The 10,001-nt window shown below is 37.7% G+C and overlaps 1 protein-coding gene across 4 annotated transcripts in view; it reads left to right on the top strand.

The window, feature by feature from the left end:
* The first annotated feature begins 11 nt into the window (after window positions 1-11).
* The window catches only part of ASCC3 (activating signal cointegrator 1 complex subunit 3), a 361,492-nt gene continuing 351,502 nt past the window's right edge, over window positions 12-10,001 (top strand). For 3 of the 4 annotated variants that reach the window (XM_019831019.3, XM_011282448.4, XM_019831018.3), the window contains exon 1: window positions 13-292. The gene's annotated coding sequence lies outside the window, so the exon portion shown is untranslated. Of the gene's footprint in view, window positions 293-10,001 lie in introns of all 4 variants that reach the window. The other variant, XM_023254198.2, reaches the window with a different exon arrangement.

Below are 10,001 nucleotides of genomic sequence, written 5' to 3'. Positions count from 1 at the left end.
GCGCCGCTGCCGGGCGGGTGACGTGTAGGTCCGCGCCTGCTCCGCCCCCTTCCTCCTCGCCGGGTTTGTAGGTCTGTCTGGTGGTCCGGGCGCTGTACTCTTTTAGTGGGAGCGACCCCGGCGAGCCCAGGTTGAGGTGCAGAAGAAGGCACAACGGTGCAGCTGCCCACTGGAATCTTCAGCTCTCTTCGCTCCCCACCCGGCGTGGGAAGTAAAATGAAAACGAAAGGGAGGTAGGCGCGGAGGTAGGAGCTGACCGAGTGATGGGAAGCGCGTGAGCTGGGGCCGAAAGGTGAGGAGATGGAGCTGGAGGTGGGAAGGGGAGGGCAGGTGGCGGGAGGCAGGGACTTGGGGGCGGACGACGCTACGGGACAGCCCCCTCGGGTCTCCGAGGGAAGCCACGAGCTGTCATCCCCCCTCGGGGCCTGAAGTCGTATCCCTGGTTTCCGACAGTCTCGTCCACTTTGGAGTTTGTAGATGGGGGTGGTGATCAAAAAATCACCCTAGCCGTATATTGTACAGGTGTTAGACCACTAGGTGATGACCAGATGGGGAGGTTTTTCTTTCCTGTGCGTAATTTGTTTCCTTTAGTTCCCCCCCCCCCCCCCACCTCCGGTACAAAGCCGTGGTAACTTTTTCGTTTACTTCATACAGCTTTTTAAGAGAAAAATCTGCTTTGTATTTTTTACCCTCACACTGAAAAGTAAATAGTCTGGGTAGGGTGTTGACCATGGTGAATTGAGGGTGCAATCGACGAGTCTAGAATGTTCATTTTGAAATAAGTAAATGTGTGTGTGTGCGCGTGTAAGGGACGTGTTGTGAGTACGTGGGCAGTTGTAAGTTGTATTAAAAAGTCTTTTAAACTTAAGACCATGGGGGAGGGGAAGAAAAAAAAAAGAGAGAGGGAGGGAGCCAAACCATAAAAGTCTCTTAAAAACAGAGAACAATCTGAGGGTTGATAGGGCGTTGGGTGGGAGGGGATGATGGGTATTGAGGGCACCTGTTGGGATGAGCACTGGGTGTTGTATGGAAACCAATTTGACAATAAATTTCATATTAAAAAAATAAATAAAATAAATAAATAAGTCTTTTAATCATAAATTAACTTATTCATTGAATGCAGTGTGTTCGTGTAATCTGCTGTTATTTGGTTTTTTAAAAGAAGCATAATTTTAGCAGTAACTAAAAGTTTGATGTGATTGGTATCACGTGTTCACTCCAACTAGTGATCATGTTTTCTTTTTACAAGTAAGGTTAGATTGAATAGCCAGTATCTCCATCACTAGATTTCATGTTTCATGGGTTGAAATATTTTTTTTCTCATTTTTGGAGTGTTAGGAAAAGTTAAGAATTCAGCTATTGATTCTACTCTGCATTGAACTTCTGTTCATACATCTTTTATTTTTAATGACGGCTGTAATAATAGTCTCACATAAGAAGAGTGCTCTTAGAGATGCCAATTAAGCATAGGCTATATAATCTTATTTGAATGAATTTTTCATGACTTAGCCTTCTTGATCCCTGCTGAGCAGTTTTCTTTTATCATTTCATTCATTCATATGTGCCAGGCACTGTGCTAGGCCTAGGAAATCAAGAGAGATACAGTGTCTGTAATTCGGAACTTTCTATGGAAAGTTTAATAGAGGATCTTAACTAGGATTCCTTTTCATGTGGATCTCTAGTGGACCAAAATAAAGCTTTTCATGAGAATAAGTTATTGTCAATGTTTACATGTAACTGGCATCTAAGGAGGGGCAGATTATTGTCCTTGAATGGCATGACTTGATTTTCCTTTGATCAAAATGAGAGTATACATGCCAATGTTTTGCCAGTTAAGAGAGTAATTTTTTCTTTTTGCCAAGTTGGCTTAAATACAAAGTTCACAATTGGAAATCAGTTTCTACCTGAAAAGAAAGATTTTATTATTCCAGTTTTTACATTGACCATATTGGATCTCCTATGTGTTAATGACTTATAATTCATAAGAATTCTGCACACAAAGCATATTCATCAGAAATATCTATGGTACTTATTGACAAGTAAATTTTTTGTCCCATAGTACCTTCGTTGGGGAGGTAGTTAGCGTAAGCCCTTTCAGTGCAATGTATGTCTTCATATAAATACAGCACAGTTTTCAACTTTGAGAAGATATCTACCTGAAATTGAAATTTTAACAAAAACATTTATGGAAAGAAAAAATGCATAATTACCAAGGAGGAAAGGTATCTTACGTAGTTAGTAATTGTGAGAAGGTAGGTGTTATGTGTCTATCTCCTTCTATAAAGTTTTTTAAAGTAGGTACTAGATCTTATTTCTTGTATAATGCCCAGCTCATAGTAGACGTTCCTATATAAATGTTTATTTATTCAACATGTACCATCTCATTTAAGTCCTCACTTTGCATATAGATGAGCAAGGGAGCATGTTTGAGTGTGCCTGATGGGTGTTCAGTTTCATTTTTCTGCTGTTATGATAATCAGTTATACAGGCTGTCTTATTTATGAAACTCTATTCAGATTTAATGCAGTTCAATCCATCTTTGAATATTTCAATTTAATCAGGTCATTCACCCTGAAAGGGGCATAAAAAGTCATTTTGAAGCCCCTCTTTATTTCGTTAATCAGAAAGTTGATACCCAGAGAAGTGAGCTGATTTTTTATCATCAAACAAAAATTGACATCTGAACTCAGTTCTCATTATTTTTATTTTACTTTCTTCCTACTACGTCATTTTGCCTCTCCTCATTATAACTTGAACAGACTTAACTCTTGGAAACCTTTGTAAATTAAAATAGAGTCCTATTTTATCTTTCTGGTTTAGGAGTTTGGGGCTTGTCTACCTCCACTTCTGTGATTCACTCTTCAGAGAGAATTGTTGGGAAGTGCATTTGTTATTAAAAGTTTGAAGCTGATGTGGAAAATAAGGGTGGAATTTAGAACAGGTACATAAGAACGTAGTAAAGTAATTTTTGGTAACAGTAAACATTCTCAGAATATGTTTTAATAAGCTAATTGCTGAGAAATATTTATATTTGAAGGAGATAAAGTTCACACATAGTTATTTAATAACTAAACCAAAGATTCTCAACATTACTGAATCAAAATTTCTGGGGATGGTGTCTAGAAATGTCTTTTCAGGTAACTCCCCAGTGATTCCAATACAACCAGTTCATATTAGAAACTTGTGCATTAAACCATATGAATTCAAAAGCCTCTTAATTTTCTGTTCTGTCCAATTAAAGCAGAACTTCAAAAGAAGGGAGGGAATTAATGTCAGGACTATGGAGTAGAGAGGCAGTTTTAATGTTTCCCAGTATTGTTAAACAGTTGCTAGTTATTTTGAAATTAATTCAGTGACTACCAAGTTACTCAGTTCTGTGTAGCTAAGAAGCATTCTTTTAAGAGTGAAGGAAGCTTTGCAAAATGTTAGTGCTGTCTGTACCCTGGAGATGGGGACGCAAGGGATAACCTAAAGATTACTTCTAGAAAGAGTCACAAATTAATGCTCTGAGTATATATTCTCAGAGTTCCTTGGTATAGGCTAAGAACCATGCAAGATATTGGGGAAAAGCAAGACATACACTACTGCAGTCTTGGAAACGACTGTCAAGATGCTGGCTTTGTGAGACTGTTGAGTGAATTGACTTGAGGTGAGGAAAAATGCTAATACCAGTGAGTGCTGTCCTGGTCAACTTGAAGTAAAGCAGAGGCTTTGTCACTGATTTAGAAAGTGAAAAAGTTGCTATCCCTAGTCACTGATTTTGGTGTTAGTTTGGGGAAAAAATAGCTGTTGGGGAGTTTGCAAAATGACTGATTTAACTCCAGTTTTTCAGAGCTCTTCTCTTTGTATTTATTAGAAACAGAACAATGGAAGAACATTATTGAAATTCTAAATCCAGTGGACATTTTGCCATGTTTCTTGGTAGCATTTGATATGGTTGACCATACCTCTTTCTTAAAACTCTCTGCTTTGTTTCAGAAACACTATATTCTGGTGTTTCCTTGGCCTTTATTGGCCTTCTACTAGTCATAATTTCCTCTGTCAAGCTTTTCCACCCATTTATTCTTTAAAGGCTTCTGTTCTTCTACCGCTGCCATCTTCTTAGTCTTCACAGATCCTTAGGTGATTTTTAACTATTCCTATTGTATTCCTGATAATTTTCATTTTTATATCCTGAAAGCAGACCTCAGTCCTGAACTCTTCACCTGAGTATTCAATTCCTACTGACCATTTCTACTTGAATGTCATACAGATATCTCAAACTCAACTTGTTTGAGATTGAACTTGTGATATTACTATCATTACTATTAACTTTTCCCTAGTTCAATATTAATTGTATTGTGAACCTGATCTATAATTGTGGAAGTCAGTCTTGGACTTTGCATCCCCTCCCATCCACCCCTCTTCCCCCACCACAAACACAGATAATTAGAGTAAGCCAAATAGATTTGACTTAAACACTTGGATTTATCCACTTTTCTCTGAATCACTACTAGTATTTCAGTTTAGGAACCCTTCAAGCCTTCATCTTTTTTCTGCATTACTGCCACCAGTATCTTTCTGCTTCTGGTTTTGTCTTTTTGTGGTCTATTCCCTTCACTGCAGTTGTAGTAACTCTTATTAAACACAGCTCGAGTCAAAACTCGCTTGGAGATTTCTTTTACTGTCAGAATGATTTCTAAACAGCATGACTTAAATGGCCCTTCATGACCTGATTGCTCTTCCTCCAGCTCCATTTCTTGTCACATTATTCCTTGACCACTACACTAGGTCATCTTTTGGTTCCTTGAACGTGAAGGATTCTTACTCTCTATGTTGCCCTGTTTACCTGGCTGACTCTTCATCCTTGAAGTGTCAGTATAAAAAACCTGCTTCTCTTTCCCCACTTCCTTTCTTGCTAGGCTAGATGTACCTGCTCTGTGTTCTGGTAAACTCTTTACTGCCCCCTTTTAAAATAAAAGTCTTATTTTGTATTGAGATAGCTTGTTTAATCAGCCTGTCTTCACTAGACTGTGAGCTTCACAAGGATAGGTACCAGATTGATTTTGCTCACCATAGTCTATCCAGCCTGGATATAATAGAAATTCTAGTTAAGAAATATCAGGTGAGTGAAAGCTGTTTGTACATTCTTCTGAGGTTTTCCTTCTGAGCCTGTTCTTACCCTAGGTTTTCTAGCAACTGTCAACTTTTACCATTCCTTTTTGTTTTGTGCTTTGTTAGCTTGACATTTAGAAAATACCCAAATATTAATTTCAGGATTAAGTTTCTGCATGTATAAGTTCTTGAGTTCTTTGAGAAGGATGGCATCATGAGTTGAATAAATCGTGTTAGATTTTATTTCTTCTGTTTGTGAGAAAACTTACTAGGTTGTAAACTATCTTATCTCTTCTTAAGGACTAAAATTAATTAAATAATTTATATGAGAAATATTTTTGAGGTCTTGAAATAAAGATGTAAACATTAATACATATATGCATGTATGTGTGTATATGTGTGTGTGTGTATATACACACATAGATATATACCAGACCTGTAAATACTGCCCTTTTTTGTGGTCGCTTTGTACCTCCCTTTATCTTTTCTGTCAGTTCATCCATTCATCCATTAAACAAATAGTTATTGAGAACCTGCTGTACCCCAAACACTATTTTAGGTGGTGTGGATACTGCAGTGAACAAAACAATGTTCCCACCCTCATGGGGCTCATATTCACCTCATATTCACCTCATGGGTGAAGTTAACAAATAACACAGCCAACATTGTTACGTGTTAGGTACCATCAAGTGAGTGAGTTGGATGCAAGAGAAGGATCAAGGAAGAGGTGCTGTAAGGTGGTCAGAGGAGGCTTCTCTGGTAAAGAGACATTTGAGCAAAGACCTGAGGAAATGAAGGAGCTACCTATGTGGCCTGTGGGAGAGGAGTGCTTATGCAGGGGGATCTACTTGTTACAGTTTATATCACTGGAAGGAAGGCCGGTGTGGATGCCCCAGCATGAGCAAGGAGGAGGGTTATAGGAGATCAGATCAAAGCATAGGAGAAAGCCAAGTTCTTTAAGCATTTTGAAGTTTATGCAGAGATATGTGAAACCTTTGGAGGGTTTTGAACAGAGGGGAGCCACAAATGTTACCTGTTTTTGGGAAGAATGATTCTTGTTTATGTGTGGAAATTAAATTGTTAGAGAGTAAGGATGAAAACAGGGAGACTAGGCAATTGTAATAGTCTGTAGGGTAGACTATAGGTAGTCTTACAGGGTAATGGTGAGAAGTGGTCAGATTCTGAATATATTTTGAAGGTAGAGTTGGGAGAATTTGCTGATCAATTGAATGGAGTAAAGTATAACTACAAGTTTTTTTGGCCTGAGCAACGGGCAGAATGGAGTTGTGATTTATTCAAGTGACGTGACCACAGGAGGAGATTTGCAGCAGGAGATCAATTTTGACATTTTTAAGTTTGAGTTAACCTATTAGACATCCAGGTGGAGCTGTGGAAGAGGTAGTGGGTATGCAAATCTGGAGTACAGGTGAGATATAGAGAATGGAGATAAGAATTTGGAATTAGGATATAAATGATACTTAAAGTCTTGAGACTGGATGGGATCCCCTGAATGGGATCTCCAGCGTAGCTGGAGAATGGGGTCTGAGCTCTCTGATCTTGAGGCACAGCAATGTTTAAAGGAGGATGAGGAGGAACCAACAGGACAAAAAAGTGCCAGTATTGCTGGAGAAAAAACAAGAGATACTGGTGTCCTAAATGCCAAGTGAAGCCACTGTATCTGGAAGGGCTGCGTCAAAAACTGACAAGGATTAAATAAGGACTGAGAAGTAACATTGAATTTGACAGTGTTGAGGTTATTGTGACGTTAATAGCTCTTTTGGTGGAACAGTGGAAGTAACAGTGGAGGTTGGTTTGATTGGAGTGGCATTTTTATTGCAGATAAGCTAAAAAAAAAAAGTAGAGTATTAATGGGAGAGGGCTGTGGAGTCGGTTAGGTTTTAAATATGGAAGCCCCCATAGCATATTTTTAGGCTTCAGAAATGATCCAAAAGAGAAGAAAATATTAATGAGAGAGGGGACAATTTCACTTCAGCAATTTACCACTGTATATCCACTGAATAAATTTTTCTTGAACTAATGAATGGATAAAAGTATTTTCAACAGATGCTATATATTTTTATCAGTGTTGAATAAAAAGTGGGATAAAGAACACTTTAGTTAACACCTTTTTTGTTGTTGTTGTTCAGATGGTTGTGAAAATTGATTAGATTTCAGGCTTCCTTAATTAGATTACCACTTCTACTTTTTCACATGATGAGCCTGGTGTTTCCCAAGTTTTTGCAGCTGCCTTTACAAATGATCTACAATTAAGGTGTGCTGCTGCAGTGGGCTTGTATAATCTTTTACATTGTGTTCATCTTGTCCCCTTTAAACTTTTAAAAAGTTTACTTCAAATATTTGGAGACCTCTTATGAACTATTACCTTAAATGACATTGAAGCACATTGTGGGTGGGAATATTAAATAAGCATCCAGAGGCTCAGTGTTCATGTTTAATCTTTCATAAACCTGAGAATTTTTAGATAGTATTTTCAGAACCTACAATTTGGCTTTCAGTTTGATGCTTTTACAACTATTGTCTCTCTTAGTAGCCTTCTGTGTTTATTAAAACTTAATTAAAACTTTTAATTATGGAATATTTCAAGAATACTTGCAATTTCACAAAATAATGTACGAAACGCTAATATAGTTGCCATGCGGATTTCACAAGTTTTAATTTTTACCTTATTTGCTTCAGATCTTTCTCTTTGAAAAATTACTGCTATTGGGCACCTGGGTGGCTCAGTTGGTTAAGTGGCCGCCTCTAGCTCAGGTCGTGATCTCACAGTTTGTGGGTTTGAACCCCGTGTCGGGCTCTGTGCTGACAATGCTGATCCTGCTTCAGATTCTATGCCTCTCTCTCTCTGCCCTTCCCCTGCTTGCACTGTCTCTCTCTCAGAAATAAATAAAATAAACATTAAAAAAAATACTGCTATTTACAGGATATAAACCAGGGCATAATGAGGGAGTTGATGGAAAGAAATGGGACTGATTAACTTGGTGAAGAGAAGACAAAGTAGAATGGCTGGTATGGTCACCTATAGTGTGAAAAAGAAGGCTTAAATTTGATAACTTAAATATAGATAGTTTTTTTCTTTGTAAATTTTTTTTGTCTTTTTTTTTTTTTTTTTTTTGAGAGAGAGAGAGAGAGAGAGGGCGAGAGGGATGGGGGTGGGGAGGCTCAGACAGAGAGGGAGACACAGATCAGAAGCAGGCTCCAGGCTCTAAGCTGTCAGCACAGAGCCTGGCACAGGGCTCGAACCCACGAACTGAGAGATCATGATGTGAGCTGAAGTCGGACACTTAAGCAACTGAGCAGCTCAGGCAACCCTAGATAGTTTTTTTTTGTTTTGTTTTGTTTTTTTAAAGTACATTTACAATCAGAAAGCAACATCCAGTACTCAGTAATCAATTATTTTATGGTCTATACTTACGTGGAAATTTTTATAAAACATTGAAAAACATGTTCAACCGATACAGATGTCATTTTTATTAAAAAGTCAGCAGATATCATGATTTCCCTAGTGTCTTCACTGTAAAAATTGTTAACCAGCAATCTTTAGAGAAATGATTACATTACTATTTAAAAATTTAAGGTCACATGCTATAATTTTTAAAACATCAGAGTGAATTTCATGTTTCTATTGCTTTTTGAAGCATGGTGTTTCAGTAGATTTAAAAAAGGTAAAGGGTATCATTATGAAAACCTGTTTTTCCTCTCAATCGTAGTATGTATAATTTATTGTTAGGAAAGTGGTTTAGAAGTTAGAATATAAAGTATGAGAACTAATGGGCCTAACCCTTTCAAACACTTTTTCAGTTTATGAAGCTGTGAGTAGCAGAGGATGAAGTCTCATAGGGAAGTGATGGTTCAACTCAAGGGACAGAGGAAAACATTCTTGTAGACTATATTTGTTAGGGCACGTTTCTGACTGATATAACAGAAAGTGGAAGATGATGCCCTGTTTTGTTTTTGTTTTTTTCCATTAGTATTTAAGTTTTTATTCATAAATACTGAAACAAACAATTTAGACCGAATGTTAAATAAAGCATATATATTAGATGCAGTGTAGTAACACTATAGAATTTTTGCTCTCTATGTATTTGTTCTAACTCATAATGCCCAGTGTGTTAGTGATTTGCTTTTCTGTTTTTATATTTTTTGTTTGCCATATAAATTCATTTGAGTCCTCATTTTAGTATTTTTCTCTACTTGAGAAAGAGGGGTATTGAGTGTGTGCCAACTTCTTTCATATAATGTCAATGTTAGGGCTATTTAAGAATATCCTCTACTATGCACAGAACAATAATAAGTAAAGATTAAGGTCATTGTACCCTTTGATAAATATTTTTTGGATTTGGAGTGGGTAATCCTAGTTGTTTGGGTATAAAACTTGAGTCAGATTTCCAAAAGGAGCTCGTATTCAGTAATGCAATGGTGCTCCATATAATTGTGATACAGAGGAATAAGTATAAGGTCTGGAAAATCCATTCTCTCTACATAGCTAACGCTGGTTCTAGAGCATCACCAGAGCATCACTAAGAGTTGTGTTTTGGTGAATTCAGGTCTTATTAAGGGACAGACATAAATTATTTGGGTCTGTCTTCCAGAAGCCCATAGATTAGGGTGGAATGAAAATTCTGCCTTTCTCAGATAATCTGAACCAGGACCTTTTGACTGTTGGGTTTCTGTTCCATGTGTTCTCTAGAGTAATATGTGTACTTGTTTGGTATTTGTGGGATGTTCTTTCTGACTAAGAACTCTTTCTAAGAACTCTTGTTCTTTTTTTTTTTTTTCCCCAATGTTTATTTATTATTGAGAGAGAGTGAGAGACAGAACATGAGCATGGGAGGGGCAGAGAGAGGAGGAGACACAGAATCTGAAGCAGTCTCCAGGCTCTGAGCTGT

This window comes from Felis catus, chromosome B2 (genome assembly GCF_018350175.1).
Source record: "Felis catus isolate Fca126 chromosome B2, F.catus_Fca126_mat1.0, whole genome shotgun sequence".
Classification (NCBI taxonomy): domain Eukaryota; kingdom Metazoa; phylum Chordata; class Mammalia; order Carnivora; family Felidae; genus Felis; species Felis catus.
The sequence above is the reverse complement of the archived record's forward strand: the minus strand, read 5'-3'. Positions and strand labels throughout refer to the sequence as shown.